This window comes from Arvicanthis niloticus, chromosome X (assembly GCF_011762505.2).
Source record: "Arvicanthis niloticus isolate mArvNil1 chromosome X, mArvNil1.pat.X, whole genome shotgun sequence".
Lineage (NCBI taxonomy): Eukaryota > Metazoa > Chordata > Mammalia > Rodentia > Muridae > Arvicanthis > Arvicanthis niloticus.
In genome coordinates this window covers 26,413,621-26,426,039 of record NC_047679.1, presented here as the reverse complement: position 1 = coordinate 26,426,039, position 12,419 = coordinate 26,413,621, and the positions used below count along the sequence as shown (strand labels likewise).

At 39.7% G+C, this 12,419-nt stretch overlaps 1 protein-coding gene and 1 non-coding gene across 2 annotated transcripts in view; one reads left to right on the top strand and one right to left on the bottom strand.

Annotated features, from left to right (window-relative positions):
• Positions 1 to 12,419, bottom strand: part of Nhs (NHS actin remodeling regulator) — a 329,212-nt gene that overhangs the window by 270,890 nt on the left and 45,903 nt on the right.
• On the top strand, positions 11,229 to 11,333 carry LOC117695698 (U6 spliceosomal RNA). Its single transcript, XR_004604721.1, has one exon. It is a non-coding gene; the product is annotated as a U6 spliceosomal RNA (small nuclear RNA).

Sequence of the window (12,419 nt, the reverse complement as noted above, 5' to 3'; positions counted from 1 at the left end):
AACACTCTCCTATCAACAAACAATGAACTGTATTGTGAGCAGGGAAGAAATGTGTTGTGCTGTGTCACTAAAACATTAGCATTTGTCTGTTAACTGTCATCAACCTGGCAGTTAACACAGATCATTCATTTCTGTTTGTTCTTGGTATTAGGTTTTTTTAAAACTCTTACCTAATGTTTAGGTCAGTGATTTTTGTCAGTGTTTTAGGTCAGTGATTTTCAAGGTTTGGCTCCTCAAACCTTTACAGTGGGAGCTTTATCAGTAAAACTGAGTCTCAGATCTCATTCCAGACCCACTGGAATCTCAAACTCCCGTGCAGAGTCAAGAAATCTGTGCTAGAAACAGTTCTCTAGATGACTTCTCTTTTAGCTCGGTGCTAGAAATTAAACTAAAGATCTTGCATCATGCTAGGCAAGAAGAGTTCATCTACCTCTGGGTGAAACACATTCAAGGTGGACATCCACTGGATTCAGTAACCTGAAAGTCATTGAAAAAAATCTATAATGCATTCTCCAAGACTCATCCAGCTCCTTCTTGACTGACCTCTTAGTGCCATTCACTTTGGCACCCAAATGCACATGTCCATTAGCATTGTGGCATGTTCTTCTCCCTGTGCTGTATATGCTTGCCTCAAATTTTCATGGGACCATCTTCCATACCTACTGGAGAATGGTGGAAGGAAAGAAAGATGGAAAAGAGGGAGGGAGGGAGGGGCACACACAACACAAGAAAAAGCAGCCAGGCCACTGGTTACCTGCATTTAGGAGGTGGGAGACCGTTACGTGTCAAAAGGTGAGGTAACTGCTTAGGCTTTAACTTAAGAAAGACCCACACCTTCCCCATGTCTTAGTTTCCTTATCTACTACATTGAGATGATGATGGATATATATTACCATTAGCATGTGATGAAGTATTGAAAAGATCTTTGTGTCAGATGCTTCGGATAATCCCTGGCATGCAGCAAGTGCTCCACGAAGATGAGGAATTCATGTCCTACTGGATGGCTGACCTGGAGAAGTTGCCAAAGTCTCTTAACCCTGTTTCCTCATCTGTAGAAAGAATGTCTTCAAGGATGAGTACAGATGACAAGTAGACAATACTAAGCATAAGGTACATCATAGAGGAGGGATCAAATCAAGGGTTTCCAGACTGTGTCTCTCATCCTTCCTAATGTTGTGATGCTTTAGTACAGTTCCTCTTCTGGTAACCGCCCCCCCCCCAACCTCTCAACAAAATTCTCCTAAAAGTACTTTGTTGCTACTAAATAACTGTAATTTTCCTACTGTTATAAATTATAATGCAATGTATCTGCTATACAGGATATTGGATATGCAACCTTCAAGGAGATTGTAACCCACAGGTTGAGAACCCACAGGTTTAGGAGCTCAGTGCCTTCCTAAGTCTGCCTGCTTTATATCTCCTACTCTTCTTGTGCAATACCAGAGAGAAGACACATTTCCAGGAGAACAGGGTATGAGTCAGAGAACAAACAGTTCACAGCTGAAAGTGGCTGCGTAGGGAACAACGGAAGCCATGGCCTTCTTAGAGGGACTCAGGAACAGAACCAGAACCAGAACCAGAACCAGAACCAACCCAGCACTCACACAGATGGCCTAGCCAGGCTAGTTATTTAAGGCCTCCAAATCTTTGCTGCCTTTTCTAAACAAATATCTGCAATGGACTCATTGACTTTGATCCTGGAAGATCTTTGTCCAACTCTGAAAAACTGCTCCCAGCAGCTAGAGAGCAAAGGTTAGACACAGCTTTTCTCAGACTGGTAATTAATGGATTCCAAAAAAGAAAGGGGTTGCTCATTTATCACCTCCTTCCAGATCACCCCTCCGGAACTGAGGTGACACAGACAGGAGGACAAGGAACTTCCTTCTAAACCTTTTTTTTTTTAATTTTTTTAATCTTAAAAGCCAATTTAGAAGGTCAAGAAAATCCACAGTGTTTACATAGGGTTAAAAGGCATGCAACAGGATGGTGACAATCTTAAGCTTTTGCTTTTCCTACCTGATCTCTAGCTTCCTTCTGTCCAGGAGGTATATTTTTCTTGGAATTTTCTATGTTGCTTCTCATAAAGTGTGAGTTTGGAAGAACTATTTAGCTATAAAAAGTGAAGATACACAAGTCCTCCCCTGCACGTCCCCCCCCCCCCGCAAGTCTGTCCCTACTTGTATGTCCCATCTTTCAGGTTTGCTGTGTATGATGTAAACAGAAAGAAGAGTTCCAGTTTACAGTAAATTTAAACTCCAACTGGCTTCAAGCAGGGCCTGAATTGTGGTCCTTCTCTGCTCAGAAAGTCAGAGGAAGAGACAAGTTTTCACAGGTGTCTAGCCTTGCACTCATCTATGATTTTCCCCAAATAACCAAAGATAGGTACAGAGGACAGTTATGCCCTGTGAGAAAAGTCTCACTGTTGGGGAACCTCCACCAGGCTAAAAGCTCTGGGTAGAAATGAGTCCTTCATCTCTCTGTGGGATTTCCTTGGTACCCATGCTTCTGAGAGGCCTTCAGTCTTTCACATACCCCAGGTGGACACTCTCCTCCCCTTGGTCTAGGTTTGAATTCTAATGACTTTTGATCCGGCTGCATAACAGAATCACCAAGGATGCTTGTTCAAAAATTAAGACAAACCAATGTCTGGGCCTGCTCCACTGTCCCCACCCCATCCAGGTTATAACTGACCAAGTTGACTGTAGATTTCTCCAAAGTAGAATCAAGGCTGAGAACCACTGAGCTTTGCCTAGTTGTGTGGCACACACTGGTCTGCATCCCTTCAACTGGCCAACTCTATAAGTTTCTTCTTAGAGTCTCAACACATATGCCAATTCTTTCTGGAAGATTCTTGGACTGTGTTTATATCTGCTTAAAAATATAACAGTAATTTAATGGTTTAAGACCATAGTTTCCAAAGGGGATTAATTATTTACCAAATATTTATTGCCCTCCATGCAAGGTTTCACAGGAAACACAACACAATAGGCCCAGGAGCTACTCATCAAGGTTTGACCATCTGGATAAGAGAACTGTGCTTAAAGCACAATTAGGTCCAATGAAGGTTAAATGTGGGAAATGCCATAAAGGAAGTTAGAGGCCAAGTGATCTAAAAGCGTAGAGGAACAGTGGATTGCTCCTAAATGGGAAAATGCACTCCTTTGCTTACTCATTCAACAAGTATTTATTGAGCATACATTGTAGAGAAACACTATGTTTAGTGCTATGCACACAGTAGTGGTCAAAACACACAGGCTCAACTTCACAGAGGAGTTAGTATCTGAATTGGGCCAATAGCCATGGCAGAATAGTAATAACAAATACAGCAAGGCACTGACAAAGAGAATTTGCAGTGTATTATATCTGCCTACTTTCTGAGTCCTTCCAACAGCCACACACAGCAGGTACTATTCTTATTCCCATTTTACAGATGGGAAAGCCATAATTATACCCTGGGTAGGATATCTCCCTGGCCCCCCATCTTTATCTATAATATCCTAAAATCAGAAATGGGCTTTAATTCCAGAGAAAAAGAATTCCAAGCCCAGGGTTTGCCACAATATTACACAAACCTGCCTAGGAGGCTTAGGGAGCAAGATGAAAATGCTGAAAGCAAACTCGGAGCAGCCTAAGATTGCTTATGATATAAGTCAGAACAGACACTCTGCATGGCAAGTTCATGGAAAGCCATCAACGGGCCATTTATCAGTGCCGTTGTACCTCAAGAGCCTTTGGTCATTTTTATAGTGGAGAGCCATGAAAAGTAGAGGTTCTGTGTAGAAAGTAGAGGGGTTTTTCGGTTTTGTTTTGTTGGGGGTTTTGTTTGTTTGTTTTTGTTTTTAGCCTGATCAACTTAGGGTTCTATTTTAAAGGCAATTTCCTCTCAGTGTGCCATGCCTCTCCATGACAACACACACACACACACACACACACACACACACACACACACACACACACCCCTCTGATTATTCCTGGGACAGATGAATTCTATAAAACATTTGACTAAATTGTTGAGTTTTTGGGAGAAAAAAAAAACCCCATGGCTCTCCAATGATGGCCAGACATCCTGCTAATAACAGACTATAAAATGAAGGACCCAATTAAAAGGAGCTGGCAACCACAAGTCTATAACTTGGGCCATTGTTTGAAGGGAAAGAAAACTTATAAGAGAGTTCTAGATGAGCCAGCTGCTAACTGAGCTGAACAGCTGGTTTGTGTTCCCTACAGATACAGGACTGATACAAGCCTCCTAGGAGGTCATGTTTCATAGTAATCCCCTAAGAGAGGGCAAATATTAAAAATTCTGGTTGTGGGGCTGGAGAGATGGCTCAGTGGCTAAGAGCACTGACTGCTCTTCCAAAGGTCCTGAGTTCAATTCCCAGCAACCACATGGTGGCTCACAACCATCTGTAATGGGATCTGACCCCCTCTTCTGGTGTGTGTCTGAAGACAGCTACAGTGTACTCACCTACATAAAATAAATAAAATCTTTTAAAAAAAATTCTGGTTGTGCCATAACCAGGAGGGCCACTAGTCTGGGAAATAAGGCCACAAGGAGCTACAGAAGATAAACTTATTACACTTAAAAAATGACACCGACAAAGCTGGGTATTGCTGAGATCCACCAACACCCCCATTAGAATGGACTCTTCTTTCTACTCTTCTTTCTGCTCTTTCTACTTTCAAGACATACATGACAATAGCAAACCAGAGGTATATAGCCCCCAAATCTGCATACAAATATTTATGGCACTGTTATTTAAAATAACCAAAAGGTTGAAGGGGCAGCTCAACTCTCAGATGAATAAAGTAGAACCTATTCTTGTAGTAAAATATTAGTCTACTATTCTCATGATGTATTCATCCATGTTACAACATGAATGAACCTGTCAGATAACAATAAGGAAAATAAACTCAGGTACCTACAAAAAATTGCATATTGTGACCTCATTTATATACAGTAGATAAATAGAATATATCAGTGGTTGCTATGCCAGAGCCTTTGGAGAAAGGAAAAAAATAAGACTGCCAATGAGCATGAGAGTTCTTTTGGGAGGGGGACAATGGAAATTTTCTGAGTCGATTACACTGATGGCTACATGCCTCTGTGAATATATATTAAAAGCTGCTGAATTGCATACTTTAAGTGGGTGATCTATGTCTCAATAGAGCTGTCATATTTCAGTGGTTAAAGAGGTAAACTCTTAATTCAATAAATGTTTCACACTCAGTAAATAAATGGAAGAGAAATAAAATAAATATATATGTATATATATATATATATAATATATCTAATCATGAGAAAGCATTAGGCATATTCGAAAGAAAAAGAATTCTATAAAAAAGAGATTTGACCCCTTCAAATTTGCCAGCAATATAAATGGTAATGTCAGTGTCGTGAAAGGACTCTGTATTATTTCTGTGACTTTATTGAAAGTTTGAAATGATAGCACAATTAAAAATTAGCAAATTTAGCTAAGCATAATGGCTCATGCCTGTCATACTAGCACTGGAGAGGCTAAGGCAGAATGAGCATAATAAAGTCAAGGACAGCCTAAGCTACATAAGAAGAGCAAAGTTCTCTGGGTATTCAATGGCATCTAAATTCCCACCCTCATAGCCTTGAATCCTTCAGTCAAGTTAAGCAAATTAGGAAAGAGGGAATAAGAAGACAAATGTGGTGTAGGCCAAGCTGCAGGGATAGGAAGGGAGAGAGGAATTGGTATGAAGGTCCCTCGGACAACAATGGTGAGTTCTCTGATGACACCTGAAGAACATTCTTACATCAAACACTCAAAAGAGCACCTCAGGCAGGAAATGGGAGAGACCGCTATACAATTACTACAATAGTAGTAACTCAGCAAAAGCTTAACCTCAGGATCAGTGTCAACAGTTTAGCCAGGGCCATAGTGCAAAGATGACAACAGAATTGCGCTGTACCTTTTCCTAACATATAGTGGTGCTTGTTCCTCAGTACAGGATAGCCATGGTGTTCCAATAGCTCTGATTTCTCTTCCAGCAAGCCTTTGCTTATTTTTCTCCTTTATATCAGGATATATGCTTAATGGGCAATAAAAAAATAGTATATGTCCATGTGACTTGAACAAAAAGAAAGAGAGAGGGAGGGGAAAAGAGACAGAAACACATAAACAGAGAGAGAGAGAGAGAGAGAGAGAGAGAGAGAGAGAGAGAGAGAGAGAGAGAGAGACTGATTGTAAGACTGGCTTCAAAACCAGTAAATTTCCCCTTATCCAACCTTTCTGAAAGTCTTGCTAGAGTTTGATTCTTGGCAAAGATCTTCACATGCCTTGGAGTTTCCTGCAGAAGTACTTGATATGTTACTATGGGCTCATTCAAAGGGAGGTCAACATTAAAGCACACTACAGGTTTACAGTGGTTTGATATATAAATTGTACACACACACACACACACACACACACCATACATACAAGTAGATCTATTTTTAGCAGATTTCATCGTCTTTTCCATAAGAACTTTCTCTCTAAGGGAATGATCAACTGATAACTTTCGGAGTTGCCTGCTACACTTGAAATTCTCTATAGCATTCTACAAATATATCCATTTGGGAATAGTATCTATTGCCCTGTGTCTACAATGGTCACCTCTATATACCCAGTGTCTGGTTTAGGGCCTGATGTGTTGCAGGTGTTAAATAAATAATTGGTAAATTCAATTAAAGTTAGAATTAAAGATTAAATAACAAATCACTCAGAAGTATTGGTTATAATGAATTAATTAGAGGTTTAAAGCATTTTTTCTACACAACAACAACAACACACACACACACAAATTCAAAGGGCATATGGGAGATAAAAAAAGATCTAAATCCAGGAAGTCCCCAAATGGCATTAACTATTCTCTAATTCAGCATTCTTTAACTGTGGCTCATCTATCACTGGGGTCCCCAAAGACTTCTAACACTATGTGAGCATATAGGTCACTTTAGGAGATTAAATTTCTAAAGATAATGCTTCCATGTTCAGAGGAGGGGAGCTGAGCTGCTGGTTTCGGGTTCTGCTTCTTTGTACCACTTCAACCTACCTTCCACTTTGGTAAACAAAGGAGTATCATTCATTCAACTATCCTTATTCTTACCAATGTGGTCTTCTCTAATGAGCAAAATCTCCTGGATCCCCTCCAAAAAAGGGATCATTTGGGACAGCATCAGTTCCAAGAGTCTCAATGGTAAAGCAAAGAACATTTCAATATGAAATATTTAAGTCTATTGTATTATATTTTGTTCAGGTAACAAATTCATAGCACAGCTTTGTGCCTTATCTGTGTGTTTTTTCAGCCAGCTACTTACCATTTTTAGACTAAGAATGCATAAAGAAGATTGGCCAGGAATAGACATCAACCCATTCACTTGAACCAACACAGAAAGTTGGCTCCTCATACTAACTAAAAACAAGTCTGTGTTGTTTGATGACTTGACAACAAGAAATGGCTCCTTCACTTAGGTCACCTGCCGCTCCTTAGTAATTGTTTCATAAATTTAAAGAGTTTAATTGAGATAGACTCAAAGCACATATATACAATATACATTAGTGCTCCTTGGGCTGTAATGTACATATAAATCACCGGAGGGCTTATTAAAATATCAATTCTGATTGATTTAGTATGGACTAAAAGGGATCCAAGATTCTCCAATGTTAGCAAGCCCCCAAAGTGATGCTGGTGATGCTGCTGGTCCATACATCATATTTAGACTAAGGACAATACACAGTGAGCTGGAAAATATATGCCTGTAATAAATTAAACTTGTGGCTTAAAAATTCAGATATCAAGGGGCTGAATAGATAGATCAGCAGTAAAGAGCACGTGCTGCTCTGCCATAGGACTGAGGTTCAATTTTTAGCACCCACAAACATGGTGGCTCACAACCAGACAACTCCAACTCCCAGGGATTCTGTCCTCTTCTAGCCTCTGTGAGCACCAGAGTATGCACATGGTACACATACATGCAAGTAGACAAACACTATCATACATTAAATAAAATAAAATATTTTAAAATCTTTAAAATGTAGATGTCAAATGAAAAGGATATAATCAAGTATTTAGATTAAAAATATTTTTGAATATTCTAAGAAAAAAAATAAATGGTGGAGATGATTGAATTTCTTATTGACAGTCTGAAGCCAAGAGGTTTTTCAGTCCATGCCTGTTGTCCATGTAAGACAGAAAGAAATATATTTGCACTTTGAATCTGAATTCCAGAATAATTATTGACTTATTTTCTAGTCATTCACATAGCTTGTGCTTTTGGTGGTAGACTCAACAGCTTCAACCTTATAGCTTGTAGCCACCGAATGCACACAGCCCAGATGGCTGGCAGGGGTGGGTGATCAACCCTGCAGTCAGTAAAGTACTTGGGTTTTTGATTCAAGAGTTAAATGGCCTCATAAACACAATTGTAATAACAATTTGCATGATTTTTCACATGTGAATGTGCATATTTTTGGAAGGGGGGCTGTCCCATGGACCCATATTTCTGCAGGTACTAAAATATGGGACTATGTATCTTGGCAAAACTCTAAGCACCACAAGAAATTTGTTCACTTCTATAATCAGTCCCACTCCCTATCAGCATCCTCTTCTCTTTCAGGTACCTTATGAAGGTGGATTTAGCTCCTTCTACATCCCACGAAATCTACACTCAACCCTCAGTACAAACTAATGCTATCCATCTTTTACAGAAAATTTAAAGACAAAACGTTTGTTGTTTGGACATATATCACCAAATCATTGGAACTATCAAAAAATTCATTTGGGTTAGTTTCTGCTTCGGATAGATGAAAAATATACAAAGCTATGTCAGTGGGATAGCTAAGAAGAACACACCATGCAATCTGGGATTCAGAAAATAACACAGATTCATCTCAGAGCTGGGGTTCCTTTAAGATGAGGAGGTAGATTCTTTTCTGATCAAGATACTTCACTAAGTCAATAATGCTGGATCCTCAGCCCATTACTATGATAGGTCGCTTGTAAAACATGTACACTCAGGCAGCCTTCCTTGGAGAATAGCCCTGATGTATACTGATTGTTGCCTTTTAAGTGTGTTGGCACCTCCAGATGAAAGGATCTAATTAATTATGCTTGCCACTTGGAGATGCCCCACTCATCTATGTTGGAGGTATAAGCCTAGAGAGATGGAAAATTACTAAGAGCCCAAGATCTAGTAAGGATATTGGGAGAGATGAGTTGGTCACTGTAACTTCAAAGTGCTTGGACACTTTGAAGGGTCCCAAGTTTTTGAAATGCATGATATTTCTCAGCAGCTAAACACTCATCAAATTGCAGAAATGTCAGAGCTAGAAGGAAACTTAGCAATTACCTAATGACCTAAATTACTTTTATTATAGTGAAGAGGAAGCTGAGTGCTGGAGAGGTAAAAATGACCTGTCATATAGCTGAGAAGCAAAGAGAGAAGTACCCTCACCTTGCCAGTCAGTCTACCTCATGATGCTCTCCCTTGGGTTGAGTTCAATAGATGAGATAACAGAAAGCAGTCTGCTTATGTACTACTGCACAGGTTCACCTTGCAAGCAATGCAAAAGAGCTTTCTTTCCTTTAAGCTAAACAGCTTCCCTCGGGGAGTATAGGGGTGTTGGGAGAGAATTTTATGTGCAAATCAGTAGATGTTTAACAACTGGATCAGCCCAATTGTAGCATTTGCCCATTTCCATGGTGTAAATACTGTCACAGAAGATTTCTAACTTACTAACTGATGTCACTGAACTTGCCTTGAGATGAGATAATACACAGACAATTCTTGTGAGCTGATTCTTAGCTCCAGAGACCACGAAAATTTCTGAGAAGTTCAAATCTCTTGGATTGGAGGATGAAATAGCTTCCCCCCTCACTCATAAAACCATCCAAGTCTGTAAGGAAAATCTTGGCTGCACACATCTTCACACACAGAATCACAAAATGCTCCTAGTAACTGTGTCCATGAGATCCAAAAGGAATCAAGTTTAGAAGCAATCTTTTGGTCTAATATCCATCTTACCTAGAGCTCTTAATAGAGTCCTTCCTGATTGATTACAAGCAGTATTATTGAGAGGCAGAATCTTCACCTTCTATTAGTGCCAGAGACAACCAAACATTTCTTTCCCACCAGCAATGCCCTCCATTTTGGAGCAGAAAAGAGCTCCCAAACTGGGAGCCCCAACTCACTGGGAAAAGTTCTTAACTTGGTCCTTCTTTTTACTAAGCATTGATTGGATAACGGAGGGAGAACTTGGCATATAAACAAAGGTGGCTGATGACAACTGAGGGTCTGGAGCAATTCTTCTACATCGTTCTGACAGCTAACAAATGGAGCTAGCTCTTGGGGAGCATATTTAAAGAACAGCTGGAATATGCAACAGACATTTCTCTGTGATTTTGACAGGTTGAGCTCCATCCTGGTTGAGCTCCACTCACTGGACATCAATCAGAATGAACTCTGCCATTCCTCGGAAGGTTGCCAAGAGGACTTTGGAGAGAAAGGAATCCAGAGAAGTGTGTTTCAGAAACTGAGAGGAATGGATGCCAGACAGATCATAAGCAGAACCAATTTAAAGAGGAAAACCTGCAAATACTAGTATCTCAGCTTTCTCGCTGGTTTCCTGACCCTCTGATAAGCTCTACAAAAATGTACAAACACAATGCTTTCCAGAGGGTCACCTATTTGGATTTAGCCTCATCTCTACCTCACATATACACTTGACAAAAATCAACAGATAAAGTTTCTGTGAGATCATATGAAATACTTGGCTTTATATAAGGATTCTCTTTAAGATCATGAAAAAAGAAAAGCTGTGTGACTTGATTTACCAAAATATGGTTTGGTACATGTAATTCAGGAATTCATCTATTCTCTAGGGCAAGATTTCAAAAATGAATCACCAGAGAAAGTTCTCAAAACAGATGGAATCAGAGGTCATCTTGTTAAGTGAAAAAAGCCAGACTCAGAAAACAATTGTACCTTATTTTCTCTCATATTTGGAATCTAGACTTAACTGTACATATATATGTGACATGAAAACATAAGGAAGACTATCTAAGGGAGGGAAAGAAGCCATTGAGAGGGGAAAAGGAGGGATGGAAAAAATGGTAGGGGTCAAAAATAACAGAATAATACATAATGTACTGAAATGTCATAATAAAATTCATTATTTTTCATACTAAATTTTTAATTAAAAATTTAAAAATTTACACAAGTGCTCACTTCAGCAGCATATATACTAAAATTGGAATGATAGAGAAGATTAGCATGGCCTCAGCACAAGGATGCTACGCAGATTCATGAAGCATTCCATGTTTTTAAAAAATTAGATAAGAAAATTAAAAAGAATTTCAAAAACCATAAACTGACCAACAAACTATTGAGCATACCTGATAGCATTAGATTTTTTTTCATCCAGGGTCAAGGTGGTTATTACAAACAACAAGCCTTTAAAGAATTCTAAGAACATTATAAGATTAAAAATGCTAGTGGGTCAAGAGTGGTAGACATGCTTCTCAATCCAGCCCTGCATACAGCTCCTTACTCAGAGCTCCAGCCTAATATAAAGTGTTAGGGCCACAAAGGATGGACTGAATGGCTGGTTAGGGAAAAAGAACGTTGAGAAAAAAATCAACAGCTCTATTGCCAACTTGCTTCCCTTGCAAGTGAAAGGGCATGAGTTCAACTCCCAGAACCCACATTTTAAAAAGCCAGGTATAGTGATGTGTTCTTATAACCCTAACATTGCAGAGGCAGAGACAGGAAGATTTCTGGGGCTCACTGACAAGCCAATCCAGCCAGGTTGGTAAGTTCTAGGTCAATGAAAAATCCTGTCTTGGAAAAAAGAGGTGGACAGGCCTGGGGAATGATACCCAAAGTTGTTCTCTTGGTACCTCTTTCAATTGGGTCTGCTTATGACCTGTCTGACAACACACACACACACACACACACACACACACAGGCATGTACATATACATGCACAATTTACCACCATTGTAAGAAATCCTTCTCCTTGGGAACTTCCAATTCAAGACCACCTGACATGCTTGCTCCTAACCCCACTTCTTTCTCCCAAAGTAGATGAAACTCACCTTAGACAATCACCCAAACTTGGTGATTAAAACATTGTGAACCGAAGACTTTCAGAAGTCGTGCCAACTGGGAAGCTAAAATACTGCCAAGGCATAAAATGAGGAGGCACTGTCTTTGTTTTCTGCTGGCCATGACATTGTCCTGCTCACTTTGTTCCATGACACACACATATTAAAGTGAAGAGTCGCACATCTGCTGACAAGAACAAGAGGAGAATCAAAGCACCTCTAGCAGGTACTCACTGCCTGCCCTTAATACTATTTAGCATGTCCACAAGCCTTTCATCTTCAAAGCACTTGAGGAACATTAGCTA